Source organism: Mustela nivalis (genome assembly GCF_964662115.1).
Source record: "Mustela nivalis genome assembly, chromosome: 3".
Classification (NCBI taxonomy): Eukaryota; Metazoa; Chordata; class Mammalia; order Carnivora; family Mustelidae; genus Mustela; species Mustela nivalis.
Genome location: NC_139022.1, coordinates 58,636,343 through 58,658,114, shown reverse-complemented (window position 1 = coordinate 58,658,114; position 21,772 = coordinate 58,636,343). Strand labels below are relative to the sequence as shown.

At 33.3% G+C, this 21,772-nt stretch overlaps 1 long non-coding RNA gene across 1 annotated transcript in view; it reads right to left on the bottom strand.

Moving 5' to 3' along the window:
• Positions 1 to 833: 833 nt before the first annotated feature.
• LOC309861180 overlaps positions 834 to 21,772 on the bottom strand; it is a 173,655-nt gene continuing 152,716 nt past the window's right edge. The window contains exon 3 of the long non-coding RNA XR_014309804.1: positions 834 to 907. This is a non-coding gene — a long non-coding RNA (uncharacterized lncRNA). The remainder of the gene's footprint in view (positions 908 to 21,772) is intronic.

Sequence of the window (21,772 nt, the reverse complement as noted above, 5' to 3'; positions counted from 1 at the left end):
AAAGAATAATAAATTAAATACAAAGCAATCAGAGGAAGGAAATAATAACAATAAGGGCAAAGAACATTGGAATTGAAAAGAAAAAGGCAATAAAGAAAATCAACAAAACAAAGGATACCACTGCAAAACCCTACACAAACAGGACCAAAGCATGATAAAGTAATACTACAAGCAACTACTCACATTTGGCAACTTAGAAGTTATGGACAATTCCTGGAAAAGTACAAAAGGCCACAATGTGTGAAATATGAAACAGATCATTTAAATAGCACCACGACTATTCAAGAAATTGAAATTTTAATTTAAAGATGCTCAAAAAGCAATCTCCAGGCCCAGATGCTTTCACTCACAAATTCCACCAAATACTTAAAGAAAAAGTAACATCAATTCTGCACAATCTCTTCCAAAAATTAGAGGGAACATTTTCCTATAAGGATTTTATGAAGTCCTTATCATTTTTCAAAACCAGAGAGAGACAATACATAAAGAGAAAAATACAGACCATATCCCACATGACTCTGGATGCAAAAACTCTTAAAATATTAGTAAATGTAATTCAGCAATAAATAAAAAGTATGAATTATGACCAAGTGGTGTTATTTCCAGGAATACACAGCTAGCTCAAAATTGGAAAGTTAATTAATGTAATCCATTATATCCATAAGCTAAAAATGAAAACATAATATCAACGGAGGCAGACAAAACATTTACAAAAAATGAAAAACTATTCATGATAAGAGAAACTTACTGAAAAATAGGGATATAGAGAGAGGTCCACAAGTTGATAAAGAACATCTTCAAAAACCATAAAATAATCACACTTACTTGTGAAAGAAATTTTTCCACCAAAGGTCACAAGGCAAGAGTGCCCACCGTCATCAACGTTCTTCAAGATGTTCTTCATGTTCTAGTCAATACAATAGGGCAAGAAAAGGAAATCAAATGCACACAAATTAGACAAGTTGAAATAAACCCCTCTTTTTGCAGATGATATATCATCCATGTAGAAAATTCTGCATAATGAACTTTCAGAATAAATAAGTTAATTCAGCAAAGTCACAGTATACAAGATTAACAAACAAAAAGTGACTGGTCTTCTGTATCTTTGAAACAAATACTTGGAAACTGAAATAAAAAACAATACCATTTTCGCTAAGTGCAAGGAGGAGAAAAAAGAGCACACTGAGGCATCATCAGAATAGAAAGTCAATTGTCCACACACCAAATGTTCCAGAGGGCTGCTTCCCGGAGACTTCACCATAAGCCCCATTGCAAGACGTTGTGGACCCACGGAGAGTGCCTGCACCTGACCATGAGGAGCTCCAGCAAGTGCAAGCAGCCGATCCTGCACCTGATCCCGAGATCCCAGTGGTTGGTGTCTGGAGGAGGTCTCACCTGGACAGTCAGGTGGAAACCCTGCATGGAGGAGCTATGTGGACCAAAGTGGAGCTGAGTACTCGGGGCCATGCTACTATCAGAGCTCCCTCCCCAGGCAACCGAAGGAGTATAGTAAGAAAAAAGGTGAGTATTTTTGTGTAAATTCAACAAAACGTGAACATGGGACTTGCATTTTGGAAATTCTAAAATAAAAATGAAATAAGATCTAAATAAATGAAATACGATCTGAATAAATAAATTGAAGCATTATACATGGATTGAAAGGCTCATCATAGTAAGAATAATCAATTCTCAGTTTATCTATATTTTAATGAAATTCTCAAAATTCCATCAAATTCTTTTATAGATACAGACAAGATGATTCTAAAACCCCATCCAGACTCTAATGCTGAGGTCTCACTAGGTGTTCCCGCATATTCTAAGAGCAAACAGAACTACATCTTGTTTTGGCATCAGAGCCTGTGGTTCTAGACACAGCCTCTCGCCTTTCATTTCTTCATTGTAAATCAAACACGATCCCACTGCCTCTTACAAACCAAGGAGGAGGAAGCTCTAGGAAGACTCCCCGAGACCCTCCTCAACTGACTTGAAGTTTACAATAGTAAACTTGTACGTTTACTATACTCTTTAAAGAAATTGTTTTTCTCATATAGAGCTTCTCCCATGTTTACATTTGGGTTTTAAAACCAGCTCCTGGTTTTCTCTTCTGCAAGTTCTATTATTTATGTGGTCTAGCACCTCATGTTGGGAATTTCTTGGGACTTTTAGTCAAAATTATCATGAAACTTCCCATTTTAGAATTGTATTTTAGAGAAAATAAAATACGTAATAATTCAAATGTGAAGAAGACATACAAAAAAAATGTTTTCACCACATCCCATAAAACCTCCCCATATATAACCACTCTTCACAATGTCTTATGTTATATACACCTGGGTACCAACATCTGAGTACTGTATAAATAACAATATGTGTTATGTGCCACAGATTATTTTGCATCATGCTTTCTTCACTCAAGGAGAAATTTACCAATTTTTTAATATCAGCACCAGAGATTTATGTCTAATTTTTAGGTCCTTGTGGTATTTCCTGGTATGAATATAGCCAGTCCCCTATTGCAGGGTATTTAATATTTTTGTCTTTTGATATTACAAATACTGTAGCAATAAAGAACTTTTTATGTGTTTTCAAGGACATATATACAGGCTTATTTCATATGATAAAAAAACTAAAATTAAAATTGTTAATTCAAAGGATATTGAGATTGTATCTTTTGATAACTATATTGCCACATTGCTCTCAAATTTGTCAGGCTGATTTATATTTACAGCAATGTCACCTGTTTTCCTACACCCCTGTAATGCTGTCTGATCAACCACCGGACTTTTACAATGTAAAAGAAGAAAAGCAATACCTCCTCCTCATTTTAATACAAATCATGTCCTTTCTATCACTTCTATTTAGCTGTTAGTTCTTTTTATCTCTTTATGATTTGCTCAAAGTTTGGCTATATGATGCCTACCACTTAGACTGAAACTTTTCCTCTAATTTGTATTTTATATTACCTTTTCAGGGTTTTTTGCTTTGCAGTAATTTTTGTGACTTATTTTTTTTAAGATTTTATTTATTTATTTATTTGATAGAGATCACAAGTAGGCAGAGAGGCAGGCAGAGAGAGAGGAGGAAGCAGGCTCCCCACTGAGCGGAGAGCCCAATGTAGGGCTGAATCCCAAGACTCTGGGATCATGACCTGAGCCAAAAACAGAGGCTTTAACCCACTGAGCCACCCAGGTGCCCCGTGACCTATTTTTAATAACTTTTTTTGTTCTTTACAGATTCTAGGAATTTCATTTGTTTATAAATGTTATTATTACCACATATATATATGGTGTTAATGTTCACACATATTTAATTTTATAAATCAATATATTTTATCTTAAGTAGTATTGAAACTGCACCAGAAGACACTCCTACTCCATTCATTTCATTTATGTCCAAAGAATACCTAAGAGAAAACAACTTTGAAACAACCTGCATTTATGGATAAAATAAAGATCATTCTCTAAGTTCTAGATTTCTGACTCAATTCTCTGTAGATTTTAGGCTGTAAGAAAACCATAATATGTGAGACACCTGGGTGGCTCAGTTAAGCATCTGCCTTTGCCTCAGGTCATGATCCTGGGAGCCCGGAATGGAGTCCAGCATTGGGTTTCTTGCACTGGGAAGCCTGCTTTTCCCTCTGCTTGTTTCTCCCCTGCATGTGCTCTCTCTCTCTCTGACAAATAAATAAATAAAAATCTTTTTTAAAAAAGAAAAAGCATAATATTTAATAATAATTGTATTCTCTATCTCTATAATATTTTGTATATTGAAATTACTTAAACATGTATTACCTAAATTACTCCTGATAATAAGTATATAACAAGTGAGTCTAATATAATTTTTTCATTTCCTTACCTTCTTCCTTCCTTCCTTCCTTTTTTCCTTCCTTCCAGAAAAAGAGTGCACAAATTGGGGAGTGGGGAGGCAGAGACAGAGGGACAGAGAGAATCCCAAGCAGACTCCTACCTCAGTACAGAGTCCAATGTGGGGCTGATCTCATGACCCTGAGATCACGACCTGAGCCACCCAGGTACCCCAACTGTCTTTATTTTTTAATTATTTTTTTCTTTTGAGATAATTATAGATTCACAGGTAATTGAAAGAAATAATACAGAGGGATAACATGTACCCTATCCAGTTACCCAATGGTAACATCTTATACAATTATAGTATAATACCACAGCCAGGTACTATTCTTATTTCACAATGGAAATATACTTAAAAATTTCTTGCATTGGTAATCAGTAATCCCCAAATAGGCAGAGAACCAATTAGATGAATGCCAGAAAAGTCTATTTGCAAAAGGGAGGGAAAAACAAGGCAGAAAATCAAGAAATGTGTATAAAAGGAAATGTCTGTATGAGGAAATCTATCACATACTTCTCAAAGACACAAAGGAGAATTGAACAAATGAAAAAACATGCTATTTTCTCATATCAAAGACTCAACATCATAATGACAACTATTTGTAAACTTAATACCAACAAATATACTATTGGGTTTTTAAAATTTTCTTCCTAGGACTAGTTAGGTTGTAAGTTTATATGAAAAACTAGTAGTAAGAATCATTAAGAAATTTTTAAAAGAGAACAATGAGAACAGATTAGTTCTACCTCTAGCCAAAGGAATATTGTGTTTTAGAACGTGGATAGGTAGCATGAAGCACAATAAAAATATCTAATAACAGATCCAGAAAATTAAAACAAATTATAATATGGTCAAGGTGGCATTTCAAACCAGTAAGGAAAAGGTAGACTTTTATATAAAAAATAATGTAACAACTTTGTATCTTCAGAAAAACAGCTAAAATTCGGTCCATTCCTCACATCAAAAATAAGCATAAATTCAAAATAGATTTCTTTTTAAAGATTGTATTTATTTATTTGACAGAAAGAGATCACAAGCAGGCAGAACAGCAGGCAGAGAAAGAGGGAGAAGTAGGCTCCAGCTGAGCAGAGAACCCAATGCGAGGCTTGATCCCAGCTGGGTTCATGACCTGAGCCAAAGGCAGAGGCTTTAACCCACTGAGCCACTGAGGTGCCCCCAAAATAGATTTTTAACTCAAAAGAAAAAAAAAGTAAAACTAGAGAAGTATTAGAAATAGGTAAATTCCTTTTAACCAAGAGTTAAAGAAAACTCTTCTTAACTATGACTCACAATTCAGAAGAAATAAAAAATGTTTGGAAGTAAGGTCCAGAGAAATAAAAAAAAAAAAAAAAAAAAGAAAGAAAGAAAGAAAAGAAACCTTTGGGTAGGCAAAGCAAATGACAAAATGAGAAAAATATTTGTAACTTTTCTCAGAGACATAATATTGGTATTCCTAATACATAGAGAGGTGATAGAAATTAAGTCAAATACCAACAGTTTGGTAAGAATATGGGTAAAATACATGAATATATAAATTACAAAACAATAAATGTAAATAGATTTTAAAGTCATATTTTAAAAATGCCCAATCTTGTGCATAATAAGCAAATACATAATAATACGGAAAAAAAGGAAAAACTTTGTTTTTTTAAGATTTTATTTATTTATTTGACAGAGATCTAAAGCAGGCAGAGAGGCAGGCAGGGAGAGGAGGAAGCAGGCCCCCTGCTGAGCAGAGAGCCCAATGCAGGGCTCTATCCCAGGACCCTGAGATCATGACCTGAGCTGAAGGCAGAGGCTTTAACCCACTGAGCCACGCAGGCACCCCCAAAACTTGTTTTATTAAAAGTTCAAAACACATTTTTTAGCAAAGCTGTAAAGAAACTAGAATGATCATTATTTTTCTAACGGGGATTCAAAATGGTATGACTCATAAGCAGGAGACCATACAATCTATAAAAACAAAAATGTATTTGCTCTCTAACTCAGGAATTTTCAGGAATATTTATCAACTTTATTCAATACAAAGTGATAGAAGTATTCTTATTTAATTCCATGCTACATTTCCAAAATGTCCTTTTGTTAATAAAAGGACATCTTTGATAAACATATTTTTCAAAAATGTATCATACATCTCTATTTTGAATTCTTAGGAAAACTACTAAGAGTAAAATAATTGGATGAAAGGATAAGAAACACCTTATAGTTTTTGATGTATATATCTAAATTTCCTCAAGAAAAGTTATACCTTTTCGTGCTTTCACCAACAATATATAGAAAATGCCAATTTGATAGCTCTTTTGCACATACTGTACAATCATTGAGTTTGAATATTTACTAACATGTTGGGTAAAAAACTGGTATTTCACAGATCTCATCTGAATTTCTTTGGTGCTTAGGAAAATGGAATAATTTTTCAAAAATTTCTTTGACATTAATATTTATTTTTGTATTTCCCATCTGTGACCTTGGCCTGCCTCCCACCCACGTATTCAATTATTTTTATTTCAATTTATATAAATATTTTAATACTGAAAATATTTATCTGTCAAACATATTGTAAATTCATCCCAGTATGTCACTTTTATTTTTCATCTGCTCCTTTTTAAAATTATATTTTGTGAGGCACCTGGATGGCTCAGTCAGTTAAGTGTACAATTCTCGATCTCAGCTCAGGTCTTGATATTAGGGTCATGAGTCAAAATAAATAAATAAATAAATAAATAAATAAAATAAAGATTATATTTTGTGATTAATGCAAGTCAATTATATAATGTGAAAATTTCAAAGACCTGTACTTATAGTAGACAAATATAATGTATAAATAGATAAAGCACACAATTATAAAGCATAAAGGAATGTTCCTTATAAAAAAGAACTTGAAATTCAGATGATTGACTTACTTCTGGACTGGATTTATGGATGGAAAATATCTCCTTTCTTTGGAATTTAAAATCAGTTTGGATACATTGACCATTGGAACTTGTGAACATCAACTTGGAACTCCATGAACCAATATCTTTATAGAGCGTGTAGTTTTTAAGTTTCCTGTGCATAAAAGCATAATTGAGGTTTACTTTCCAGAATCCACCTGATTTTTGTCTGCATTTTTAGTTTCATGTATCTAAGAAAATATTGACTAATAGAGTTAATCTTCAAAGTGTAGACATTCTAATTAGTAAAGTTTTGCCTTATTTTGGCTTTCCCAGATATTGCCTCCTTTTAAAAAACCCAAATATACCTTCAAATGGACCATCTTTAAATTACTACAATTATGCTACATATGCTGAAAATTTAAAAAGAAGCATTTAGCATTAATTTGAGTTAGATTAATTCTTGGAGTTACATTAAACATGGTTGCTTACAAATCTGACATGTTTTCATTAGATGGAAACTGTCTTCCTTTTGACATTACAGTGTTTAAGCCAGATTTATTAATTATACTTGAATTTGTAGAAGATTCGAATCAATCACTGTTCCAGCACAGGTCAGTTATTATACCGCAAGTGAAATGAAGTGTCAAACTCAAAACCCTAGAGAATTTCAGGTCCCAGAAGACAGAGAACACTTGAGATACTAAAACTTGTCTAGAGTTTATCATTAAATTAGCAATGCTACAACAGTTCTTACAGAAGTTATATTAGGATCTGTAGCTACCTTCAATATATAGATATTAAAGAAATACAGAATTTTTCACACCATCTAATCAGTTATGACCCTTTAATTTTAATGCACCAGATCAGAAACTTAATTTTCATTCTATATCCCTTTCTTGTTTTTTAATTCTAAAGTTTTATAATTTTTATTTCCAAGGTAAAGTTTTAGGTCTTCGTAAGTCCTAAGCCACATCTAATGTATAAAGGTTTTGATTACCAGGGCACCTGGGTGGCTCAGTTGGTTAAGCACCTGCCTTCAACTCCAGTCCTGATTTCAGGGTCCTGAGATGGAACCCCATGTCGAGCTTCTCTCTCTTCCTCTCCCTCTGCCCCTAACCTTATTTGTGCGCGCGCTCCCTCGCTCTCTCTCAAATAAATAAATAAAATCCTAAGGGGGAAAAAAAAAAAGATTTGGGGGCATCTGGGGTGGCTTAGTTATTAAGCATTTGCCTTCAGCTCAGGTCATGATCCCAGGGTCCTGGGGGGCTCCTTGTTTGGTGGGAAGCCTGCTTCCCCCTCTCCCACTCCTACTTGTGTTCCCTTTCTCACTGTCGCTCTCTATCTCTTTGTCAAATAAATAGATAAAATCTTAAAAAGAAAAAATTCTGATTATGTAATTTTGGATGTCTGTCTCACTTTCTTTTTCGCTTGACTTTGTACAGATTTAACATTTGTTCCCGCTGCCAACTCAGATCCTTCTGATGTTTTTCAGGCTCGACGATTTGGGGATTTTTAACATGTTTTGTATTCAATTTTTATTATTAAAATTAGAGAGTAGAATTCAGGATATCTAGCAAAGAAATAAATTTTATTTTCCACATTGCATTTCTAGGCACAGCCATTTCAATGGGAATTTGAAAGACGGATTAGGGAATTGTAGCTGTGTTAATTGATCTGATTCTCCAATTAGCAGGCTAGACATCTGGCCATTGACTTTTTTCCTTCCAAGAATTTTGGCTGTTGGGTAACAGAAGGAACGCACTCACTGTGGGAATAGTGAACATTACATTCTGAGAGCGACTGCATCAGCAGTGCTGTCTCAGAATAAATCTGGCCCCTTCACGTTGCCTGTGTTGCTTTGTGGATGCCTCTCAGGCCTGGTTTGCTAGCCAGAGTATTCAAGTCAATGGGAGTCCTTGGGTAACTAGAGGCAAGGCTGTCACTTGCATTGTACATTTGTTTATAATATTTATGCTTAAAGGTGATATTCCTATTCAAAAATGAGACTCATTCAACTATTTTGCAATTATTTCATTCTTTTCTGTTTTAATTTTAAATGTAGCTAAAATATATTTCGTATAGAACATTTTATCATTTTTTAAATTTTGCTATAAGATCTTGGAGATTTTTTTTTAAACTTTTTATTTAAATCCTCGTTAAGTTAAAATATAGTATTATTAGTTTCAGGTGTACAATATGGTGATTCAACACTTTCATACAACACCTGGTGCTCATCACAAGTGTCCTTAAACCTCACTGCCTGTATTACCCATCCCTCCAACCTCTCCCTGCTGGTAACCATCAGTTCCTTCTCTTCAGTTAGGAGTCTGGTTCTTGGGTTGCCTCTCTTTTTTCCTCTTTGCTCATTTGCTTTGTTTCTTAAACTCCACATTTGAGTGAAATCACATGGTATTTGTTTTTCTCTGACCAACCTATTCTGCTTAGCATAATACTCTAATTCCATCCACATCATTGCAAATGGCAGATTTTATCACTTTGGAAAAACAATCATTGCTGGGGCGCCTGGGTGTCTCAGTGGGTTAAGCCTCTGCCTTTGGCTCAGGTCGTGATCGCAGAGTCCTGAGATCGAGCCCCTGCATCCGGCTCTCTGCTCAGCGGGGAGCCTGCATCCTCCTCTCTCTGCCCACCTCTCTGCCTACTTGTGATCTCTCTCTCTGTCAAATAAATAAAATCTTTAAAAAAAAAAAATCATTGCTGCTCCATGTACAGAACAATGTACTCTTTCTTTAAAGGATATTAATATGAATTGAACTGAAATTTCTCTTATACATTATTAATATTTTAGCTAAACTTATGTCAATATGTCTAGATCCCTTTTTATTTTATTGTTATAAATTTCAGAATCTGTAAAATACTGTTAATGAGGGGCTCTTTTTTGTGCAGTTTAATAGAGATGCCTTTAGTTTAAAAAAAATAAGTAATATCTTTATTATTATCCTGTACATATATTACTTTTCATGTAACAATTTTTTATTTTTTAGCTTACCATGAGCTTTTTTTTTCCTATTCTGATATTTTTAGATTTTGGAAATGGTTTTTGAAATATTTATAAAGATGAGATGAAATTTATAACTTTTCTTCATATTGGCCCATTCTTGCATTCTATTCCACCATAGTAGGTTAGTTCCAAACTTCTGTGAATTGGGGGTGATTATTTTTTAATACAAAGTAATAAGATCGATCAATATTTATGCTTCCCGTATTTTCTTTTCCAGAGTTTTGTTCAGAGTTATGCAGGTATTATGGAAAGAACTAAAAGTGTTCATACTTTTTCTGTTTTAGCAGAGAATTTGCAACAAGGGAAAGTGGTGCCTTTAAAGTTATAAAATAAAAATTCACCTCTTGGGCTTTTGGGCAAAGAATCTTTGCTTGAGCAATAAAGAGTCAGTAGTATGAAACTGAAAGGGCATACAACAATGACTGGATTTTTTTTTCCCCTCGAATCACATTCTCGAACCAAGCTTCCACCCAGTCCAGATCCACACATCTCAGTCCTCTGAAAGAAAAGGAACAGCAAGGCAGGACAGTGGTTAAGGACAGTCTTTGGAATCAGATACATTTAGGTTTGAATGCCAGCTTTGATCTTAAAAACGTGATTTATCTTCCTAAGCTTCAGTTCTCTATATGTAAAATAGAATAAAAAATACCTTGCAGTATACATTTCTATTCAATTTATATTCAAATAGTACCTTACATTGGGGATTAGTGAAGGCTTTGAAGAGAAAGCATTTTGCTCTTTTGCTGTTTTTTTCTTTTTCAAGAATTTATTTATTTATTTGAGAGAGAGCATGGTCAGAGGGAGAAGCAGACTCCCTGCTGAGCTGGGAGCCCAGTGTGGGATGGATCCTGGGACTCCAGGATCATGACCTAAGTCCACCGCTTTCACCCAACCGAGTCACCCAGCTGCCCCTTGTTTCCTATGTTTTTAAAGAAATCCAAGAATACCATGTCTCCCTAAGAGTCGATTAAAAATTAGTTACCCATCAGGTAATTTTTTTTTAAAGATTTCATTTATTTATTTGACAGACAGAGATCACAAGTAGGCAGAGAGGCAGGCAGAGAGAGAGAGAGGAGGAAGCAGGCTCCTTGCTGAGCTGAGAGCCCGATGCGGGGCTCGATCCCAGGACCCTGGGATCATGACCCGAGCCAAAGGCAGAGGCTTTAACCCACTGAGCCACCCAGGTGCCCCGTAATTCTTAAAAGAACTGTATTTTGCTACACTGTCAATAAATATATTTTAAATGCTTGGTCCATACACTTACAAAGATCCCAAATATTTTTTGACCAAAGACTATCATTTTTAGGCTGATTGAAGATCTCTATATTAATGCAAGCTGCTGTTGTCACCAAAGAAAAATGGGTCATTAATATTTTTTTAAATTTCTATCAACAAAATGGATATAATCCTTTGAAATGGAAAGATACAATCCAAGTTCAGATTGGAATACCAACATAAGTTTTCTCCTTTGAAAAACTGCAATATAAATCCCACAAAAAGGAAGCTAAAGGAAACCAACAATGGTGCTGATATTGTTATTTAAATGTTGTATGTTGATTGATGGCCATGTAAATATTTGAGTGAAGACAACAGTAATTAGATAGTTCCTATCTTGTCTTCAATATCTGAAATTTGTGCAAAGAATGCCTACAAATGAGGAAGAAAATTAAAAAATGGTCAAAATGATGGTGTATATGATTCAGCAGTCCATGTGTTAAGTAGCAGATTGCAGTGGAATGTAGTGTTGCAATTCCACTTCTAGTTTGTAGTTTTGCAATCCAGGAAAACTCTTGCAACAGTGCAAAATGGAACATGAACAAGAATACCTATCCTATTATTGTTTTGATAATAAAGAGATAAAAGCAACCTAATTGCAGCAGATGCTGTTGATACCCTGACCATCTCCCCTTTATAAGGCTTTTTGTGTACCTGTCTCACAACTGCCATGGGTATTGGTCACTAAACACTTCACAGCTGCACCTTTCTCCAGAGACTCAACCTTGGTTGGCAGAAGCTTGGTGGATAACTCAGGAGATGCCTACAAGTTTTGCAAACCCACCTTTGCACTCATTTTCCTCTATCTAGTTCTGTCTCAAAAGTCATCTATTAGCCTAAAGATGACTATTTGATGTGGAAATAAAGAACCCAGATTCTTTGTCTCTGGGTGGGGCAACCTCTATAGTGTAATTCACACTTAAGAGCCCCTTGGATCAGGCTGAGGCCAGATGAGTCCGGTTTCTTTACCTGCTTTCTTCACTCCCTTACAAGTTTCTCCTTCGAGCAGCCCCTCAATAAATGATTTACACAAAAAGTGTTATCCCAAACTCTGCTTCTTGGAAGCCTGAGATAAGAAATTATTGTCTCTATTAGACGAAGAATTCTTAACTGAATTATGACATATGCAATGATGGATTACTCCGCAGTGGTAAAAAGAAATGAATCTACCTACATAGAGCAATACGAATAATTTGCAAAAACATAATTTTAGGTCAAAAACAAAGAAAAGAAAACCTTACAGCCAATACCATCAGTGTAAAATAATCATGAAAAGAATACTCTCAATTTCTAATTAACTGTTCATTTAGAGTCAGGAAAAATGGGGTGTAAAACCTGAATTGAGTATGGTAGAGGAGAGATATAAAATAAAGCAATAAAAATTGTGCATGGATCAGTGCTGAAAATGAATTTGAACTGAGGATTTTTCTACATAAATTTCATGACTGTCAAAAACAACAAGAAAAACAAAATAACAACATGGTGGTTGCTCAATGAAAATTTTTTACTTCCTAACCTATAGCTCATTCCTTTTCCCTTTCCTGATTAATCGACAAAAGTATATCTAAAAACACTTTAATGTGATGCAGGGCTTTCCATCCTAGTCCAACTTATTTTGTGATTACACACATAAGAAAGACATTCAATTAGTAATGATTTTCTGAATTATATTTCCTTTCTATTTTTTCTACCCTCTCACTGCTTTAGTAATCCCTCCTTTAGTAACTTTCTAGATTACTACAGATATATTATTAACTGGTGTTCTTTTTTTAATTTATATTTTTATGTGATTGTTTACTATTTCTTTTTTTAAATTTAAGTTCAATTAGCCAACATATAGTACATCATTAGTTTCAGATGCAAAATTCAGTTATTCCTCAGTTGCATATAACAACCTTAACTGGTCTTCTTGATACACTATTGGGTAAGTGGCATAAAGATGATTTTGAATGCTACAGTTGCTATTTTTGCATGTGGACACAAAAAGCTCTTTATGTACCTTCTAGAGCACTATTCACTGACATATTGTCTCTAGACAACATTTTGCTATTTGGCAGCTACTGAAGAATTTGACCAATGTGTCTGCAATAAAATTTTCAGAATAATAGTATATTTAAATATTTATATTTTGAAAGTTTTTGGTAAAAACTTTAGATGCAGAAAACTTTAATACTTTTATAAATAATGTTCCAGAAATTCTAGCAAAGAGACCAAGTCGTTTATAAGGAAAGATTTGGAAGTGCTTTATAACTCTTTAGGTTAGATTCAGAAAATTAATATTCTCCATCAACGAAATGGTAAAAGAAGTGGTAGCAATTGATACTGTAAGCAAGAGATGAGACAATGTGAAAGAATAATTCATCACTGTCTAATATTGTTAGGTTTTGATCGTGTGCATGCATACTTTCCTTTTCTTAAAAAGGAAACACCTTCCTTTGGAATGTATTATTCAACAAATTATGGCAACACTCAATACTAATATAGTTTTTGAGATATGATGGGGGAAATAAAACTGATTTCCTTGTACATAAATAAACAAATAAAAAGAATATAATTGTTGACTATTATAATTCGAGAAACTTTCTGTATCATCTTAATCACTATCATGATCAAAATAGCTGATAAATCACAGGGATTAAAGTATTGGATTCAAATGTATTGTATTGGATTCATCTATTGGATTCAAATTGCTGACCTGTGTAAACTGAGTATTATCATCATATTGTTGATGTCTTTAAAAAGTCTAACACTTGAAGAAATACGTTGAGCTTTCAGTAATTCTCAACAGATATAGATTCCACTGAGTACTTTTAATGTTGATATTTTTTTTTAATGGAAGCCAATCTACATACTTTCTATAAATTAGTCTCTCAAATGTCATTCTTGGGTCTTGAGAGAAGAATCTCAGTATTATTCGCTCTATGGTGGAATTATAATTATACATCAGGTCAGTAATTAAAGATCAAGTGCTGTATATGGAATAGACTCAGGTCACTTCTGGATCTGACATATCTGACTGAAACTATCTGTGAGTTGTCATTAATAAATTTACATTAGAATTTGACAAAGAACTATGGATATGCAATTGGAAATGATTGGTTCAGAGATTTTTTTCTTTTTAATTTGGAAACCATGACAATTGTCTTCTGGGTGTCCTTGAACTACTAAAATTTTAAGCAAAGATGTGTATCAACATAAGTGCATTTACCAGGTAGATAGCCTATAGATTTTCATCAGACTCTTCAAGGTCTTGATCCAAACAACAACAACAACAAAATCTAACATATTTATTACATAACACCCACACATTCTGTCTCCCTCCCTCACTCTCTCTCTTTCTGTCTCTCTCTCAATCTGTTTCTTTCTTTGAGTTAGAAGTCCAGAAAGAAAAGTGGACATGCCCTAAATGGACTTGTCCTTGTTATATGGGTAAACAGGGCTGGGACTAAGTCCAACTCTGTTTTCTAGTCCAACTCTCATTTCCATTAAATCCATGGTCTTTCATTTCTTGTCAGTATTTGAAAGCATCAGTCTTGCATTATGGTAAGTACTCTACTTAGGGCATTATCAGATATACCAAATAATGATAGGAAGTTATACTCTCTTTAGTATTTAGATATGCATTGTAGCATTTTTAGTATTTAGATATGCATTGTAGCATTTTGCTTACTTAGGATCTGAAAAAAATAAGTTTCTTCCTTTCAACTCTTAACTCCTCAAAAAAACTGTTAGGGATAAAATAAAACTGTCCTTTCCGCATTTTGATTAGTTACCTGGTAGGTTTTGGTAACTGAAACTAATTGAAACATTAACCTACATTTACCAAAAAGTAAGTCTGTTTTAATGAGAGTCACATTAGAATTTGATGGATGGTTATTAGATGTCAACCTTATACTTCTTAGTCTTAAAAAGCTGTCTTAAAGTAAATAGCAGGCCATTGTATCAGAATAATAGTTCAATATATTTTAAACATACCCAATAAAGCCTACACCCTGCTAAAGCTCAAACTTCGGAGAAAGCACTTTCTTGTGTCTTTAAAAACTCCCAACATATTACCATTTTTCACTGTATCGTATTCTTTCATCTTTTGTTTTTATTATATCAGCCCCATTACATTAAGACTTCAAAATGATTAACTCATTCAAATCATCGATCCATCTTTTAATAACGTTATACACAAATTAGTTTTCATCATTCTAATGCACTTGTCATTATTCTTTTTTCCTTAAAATTGAAGTTGTTAAGCTTACAGATAGGTGATATTTAGATCAAATAATCTTAATTCAGTTACATTATTCTTTCCAAAACTATGTAGCACTAATAAAAGAACACATATGGCTCAGTATAGAAGAAATTAAATTGTTGGGATGGAAGGACTGGGCAGGGGAGCATGTGTCTGAGCTTTTCTATAAACAATAATTTTAATATCTGGTATCTTCTTTAGATTCTTTTGCAAAGTTATTTTAAATGTGTAATATTTCCACAAAATTAAAATACAAAGGCACTATTAGCATATTATGCTGAATAGGAACTCCTTTATTTCATAACACAGATGGTGAACAAAACAGGAAGCCAAGAACTAAAAAATAGAAAAAAACCCTTAGAACTTCCAGTATGACAAATAATACATATCATGGTACAATATATTAGCAATTTTTAAGTTACTTTAAATAAAACTCATAAAGAATTTTCTCAAGATATACTCTTTTAGAAAATTTCAAGTTACAATACATCATTGCTAACTATAGTTCCCAACACACATGCATACACACACACACACACACACACACACACACACAGAAGGTAAACATGTGTGGTGATAGATAAATTAGCTTGATTGGGGGCATCATTTCACAAAGTTTATGTATATCAAAACACCATGTTGTACCTCTTAAATATATAGAGTGACTATTTGTTAATAAAGTTGAAAAAATAAACTTAAATGGATTGAATATTGAATAAATAAGAGTTTTCTCAACAGTTGGACATATTTGAATTTTCACAGTCTATAAGTTATATTTATAGCATCCACACATTTCCATGTTACAAAATTTCCTATAAACAATATGAGTAATTCTTATTATCTAGGCTTGAAAAACACTGATAGCCAAAGACAAGGACCTACCTCTTTCTACATACCAATAGAGAAAGATACAGAATACAGGAAAGATATCTGGATCTTTAATGTGAGAACCTGATACTGGAAGATGATCTCGATGCAGAATTGTTCAGTAGCTTCCCACCTGCATTAGACCTTGCATGAGTCTGAAGAGTGGAAGACTTCAGTTGGGTGAATAGTAGTGAATATATGGTCATCATAAATAATGCTTCAATGTATCTGTCACAAACACGTGATATGAAAGACACAGATAAACTAGCATACCATGGTTTTTTGTTTAAGTTTGTAAGTAAAGGAAGTGCTAAATTTCAATTAGAGGTTAGGGAAAATAAGGCTATAATATTTTTCTCATCCAAGTTTAGTAATCTGTCAATTCTTTCCATAAAACCCAGCTTAAGTAGGGCACCTGGGTGGCACAGTCAGTTAAGAGTCAGACTCTGGGTTTCAGTTCAGTTCATGATCTCAGGATCTTGGGATTGAGCACGCCCCACACCTGCCCCATGTTGGGCTCTGCACTCAGCACAGAGTCTGCTTGAGACTCTCTCTCCTCTGCCCTTTCCTCTCATACCATGCTCTCTTTAAAATTAATAAATAAATCTTAAAAAAAAAAAAAAAGCTTCAGAATACCTGGTGGTTTCTCACAAAGTATCTTAAGCATTCTACTAATATGCATAATAATAAACATTGTGATATTTTCTAGTTTCTCTTTACTTACAAATTACTGACACAAAAGGGACTTAAAATGGATAAAAAAAAAAACATTGCCAACAAAAGTTGGGGAAAATAATACTTTAAATCTACACAGCATCAATAAATAGTAGTTCACAAAATGATGACATAGTGAACTATAAGATTATACAAATCTGAATGGTTTCTTCTAGTAGTTGGGAATAGGTAATTGAGAAGGGAATTTCTTAAGTAGAAATATTTTCACAAAAAATTGGCTAGTGAAAAAGTATAAAGGGCTCATCAAAATGATTTCCTTAAATTAACACTCAAGTCTTTTTACTATGTTCTATTTTGTCTTATATGAAAAAGATTTGTCAGAATACATTTGTAATATTAAATATTTTATATTGAAGTGGGAATGATAGAAAGTAAATAAAATATCAAAATAAGAGTAACCAAACATACATAAACAGCATATCAAGATAATTCTAAAAGGAATACACATATTCAGGAAGAATTTACTAAATGCAAAAGATACTTTTTATGTAATAACTACCCTGCTTAACCATAAAAGTCTTTTTCAATGCCATTATCATAACTGTAAAACGAAACAAATTTTTTATAACTTATTCTGTTACATTTTAAGTTTTTAGAGATGTTCTTAGTGTCTAATCTTGAGCTGGTAGCTAAAGATATTCTAGATTCTACAATAATTTCCCTCTACTTCTGTAAGATTAAAAAAATGAAATACTAATGTTTAAAAATGTGGATAAAATTAAGTCCAACAATTAGATTTATTAGTTGTTACATCACCCTATGTGATTGGATTTACCACTATGTTGATGCTAAGTATTGAGCTAAGAGAGAGGTGGCAGGCAGAGCAGAAGCTAAGCAAGTATCTAACCTGAAAAAGTATTTAATGCAAATTCCCAATACTTGTGCCCAAATTCTGAGAAAGCCAGGTGTATATTGTTTCAGAGGAGAAATGCCTACCCCTAATACTGCAGAAAGATCTTGTAAGCACTGAATACTTCATAATGCACTTAAGGATCCTAACTGAAACTATTCATTGTTATTTTACAACAAGGTAGGTAGAGTAGACATTTACTTTATATATGAAGAAACCAAATCAAAAGTGAGACTTGTCCAAGATCAAACATTGGTTTACTTCTGGGGTCATGACTGAAATGAACTTTCTGGACTATCGACCCACCATGCTTTCTTTCATATTGTGTTCGATATCAATAGATATGATGACAATCACGTAATTAACCTATCTTTTACTGCAAATGAGTATATTAACATAAAATTTGCTTACAGTATAAACATTTTTGCTCAAATGAAAGATACTGGCCTAAACTATGATGACTCTTACCTTTTGTAATGATTCCTTTACACCAGGCATGATTTAGCTTATTGCTTAGCATAATAAACAGACCATTAAATACTGTATATAATTGAGTTAAAGCAAATTGCTCTTTATCTGGGTTTCATTGGGCTAACTTAATTGGCTTTATTAATAAGACAATTTGTAATAATAATAAGGATAATGTGTGCAACCTAATTCTTCACTATGAATATTTAACTGATACTTTAATTTAATATTTTGATTTAAGATAAAAATAATTCAGGGTAAACATATAATTATCTTATAAATAAGCAAATAATAAAAATTTTAAAAAAGATGATTTTAAGGAATCTCCTTTAAAAAAATATGTATTGACTTGCCCTCTGACACAGTTTTGCATTAAAAAATAACTACAGAAAACAAATGAATTGAAAATGATAAGAGAATAACCTTCAATTACATAAACATTTATGGAAACAATAGGATAGATCAATGAAACAGAATAGAAAACCCAGATATGAACTCATGACTAGAAGGTCAATTAATCTTCCACAAAGCAGGAAAGAATATCCATGGGAAAAAGACAGTCTCTTCAATAAATAGTGTTGTGAAAATTGGAAAATATGCAGAAGAATGAAACTGAACCACTTTCTTACACCATACACAAGAATAAACTCAAAACAGATCAAAGACCTAAATATGAGACAGGAAACGATAAAAATTCTAGAGAAAAACACAGGTAGCAACATCTTTGGCCTTGGCTGCAGTAACTTCTTATTAGACATGTCACTGGAGAAAAGGGAAACAAAAGTAAAAATGAACTATTGGGACCTCATCAAAATAAAAAGCTTCTGCACAGCAAAGGAAACAATCAACAAAACTAAATGGATGGGAAATGATATTTGCACATGACATATCTGATAAAGGGTTAGTATCCAAAATCTATAAAGACCTTATCAAACTCAACACCAAAAAAATCAAATAATACAGTTAAAATATAGGCAGAAGACATAAATAGCCATTTTTCCAAAGAGAATTTCCAGAAAACCAACAGACACATGAACAGATGTTCAGCATCACTCATCATCAGGGAAATAGGAATCAAAACCACAATGAGCTACCACCTCACACCAGTCAGAATGGCTAAAAATAACAAAACAGGAAGCAACAGATGTTGCAGGATGCAGAGAAAGAGGAACTCTCTTATACTGTTGGTGGGATTGCAAACTGGTGTAGCTACTCTAGAAAACAGCATGGAGGTTCCTCAAAAAGTTAAAAATAGAACTACCCTATAACCTATCAATTATACTACTAGGTATTTACCCAAAGGATACAAAAATATAGCTTTGAAATGGAGGGGAGTGGCACATCGACCCTGATGTTTATAGCAGCATTATCAACAATAGCCAAATTATGGAAAAAGCTCAAATTTTCATCAACTAATGAATGGATAAAGTACACACACACACACACACACACAATATGTACTTTAGTAGTAGTAGTAATACTTTGTTAATATTTTATATAATGATGGAATTTTACAGGCATCAAAAAGAATGAAATATTGCCATTTGTAACAATGTGGGTGGAACTAGAGTGTATTATGCTAAGTGAAATAAATCAGTCATAGAAAGACAAATACTATATGATTTCACTCATATGTAGAATTAAGAAATGAAGTATGAACATGGGGGGAAAAGAGAGGGAGGCAAACCATAAAGCAGACTCTGAACTACAGAGAACAAGCTGAGGGTTGATGGAAGGGAACGTGGGTGGGGATGGGCTAAATGGGTGATGGGTATTAAAGAGGACACCTGTTGTGAAGAGCACTGGGTGTTATATGTAAGTGATGAATTGCTAAATTCTACTGCTGCAACTAATATTACACCACATGTTAGCTAACTGGGATTTAAATAAAACCAGAAACAAACAAAAAAAAAAGAACTTATTCTTGTGTTGTTGGTTGGCATGTTCTATAAACATCCATTAGATCTTGTCGGTTTGATGGTGTTAATGAGTTTTATATCTTAGACAGTTTTCTAATTATTTTATGACTTGTTGTGAAAGGGGTGTTGAAGCCTCTAAATGTACTTGTGGATTTGTTTATATTTTTTTAATTCTATCATTTCTGCTTCACCTATTTGGGATCTCTTTTGTTTGGAGCTCACACATTTAGATTGCTATGTCCTCTTGGTGAGTTATTATGTCCCACTCTGGCTCTCATTCTTTTCTTTACTCTGAAGTCTACTTTGTCTGCTAATTACATAGTTACTTTGGCTCTACTGTATTGTTTCTCAGTATTGAGGTCCCCAGCCAGACCAAACCAGACTTAAATTTATTTTACATGCAATATCCATGGGTTTCAGTTGTACTCAGCAAGAGATATAAGGGAAATTTGAGGGAAAAAATAATTATTTGGACATATTTCGGTCATTACACAATCATTTAATTCTTGACAATACTTTGTATTAATTGTAAAAGCTCTACAACCTACAAACATAGAAAAATAGAAACAAGATATGTCAAATTACACATACCTTAAAAGGATGAAGGTAAGTTTTAAGCTTATTAAGTATTAAATTCATTGTTTCAAATTAGATTATAAGGCCTATAATTTAATTTTTTAAAAGTACTAACTGAATTTTGACAAAAAATTTTGCAAAACTCAAGTATGAAATTAAAAAATGTGTACTGTATTTGAGTATGCACAATTTAGGATACATTTCTTCCATTTGGATTTTAAATTTTTGTTGTGTCCTTATTAGTTGTGATAGCCACTAAAACCAGATGTAGAAAATAATTTTTTACCATAATTAAACTAAATTAATTCAAGAAAATTTTATTGCATTTTTGGCCTAATTGTTTTAATTCCTAACTTTATATGTGGTTTACAATGCTGATTTTATATAGTGGTAGATACATATAGTTTATCTGTTGACACAGTGGTGGGTATTTATAATTGATATGCATGTTTGTGTGTGTGAGTATGCTCAAACAATTTAATGATAGTAATACATGAGTAAAAACTTTTGAGACCACTCTATTGTAGATTCTACCCCTGCTAACTGTTGTCCCAAGATCCATAGCTCATGTATAGAAACCAGCAACACACAGCCTGATAAACATATACACTCTAGGAGGGATGCTTGGTATCAGTTTAAATCTGACTAGTAAAAAAATATGTTCAACTTAACAGCCAATGCACCTTGAAATATCTTTGTGTGCTTGTTTTATGATCCCAGAGGTAAGATGTGTTAGAAATTATAATGCTGTATTATTTTTCAAATAGACACATAAAGCATTTGATCATGTGTCAAGACTTGGAAAGAAACTGGAAAAAAAGGAATTTTATTATTTGACCAACAATTTCTGAATATGTTCCATCTTTTAATATCTTAAAGGGTAATGCACTCAAATCTAATTCTAATAAATGTTGCATCAACATTCTAGCCCTAAAAGCATGCAATTATTGCTAAATTTATAAAATGAGAGTTTCATAAATATAAAATTTCAACTGTGTTTTGAAGGTTTCAAGTCTGTTTGTTGCTTCATCCCAAAGTGTTTTAATGAATCACCATGGCAGCTAAATATTAGGCCAA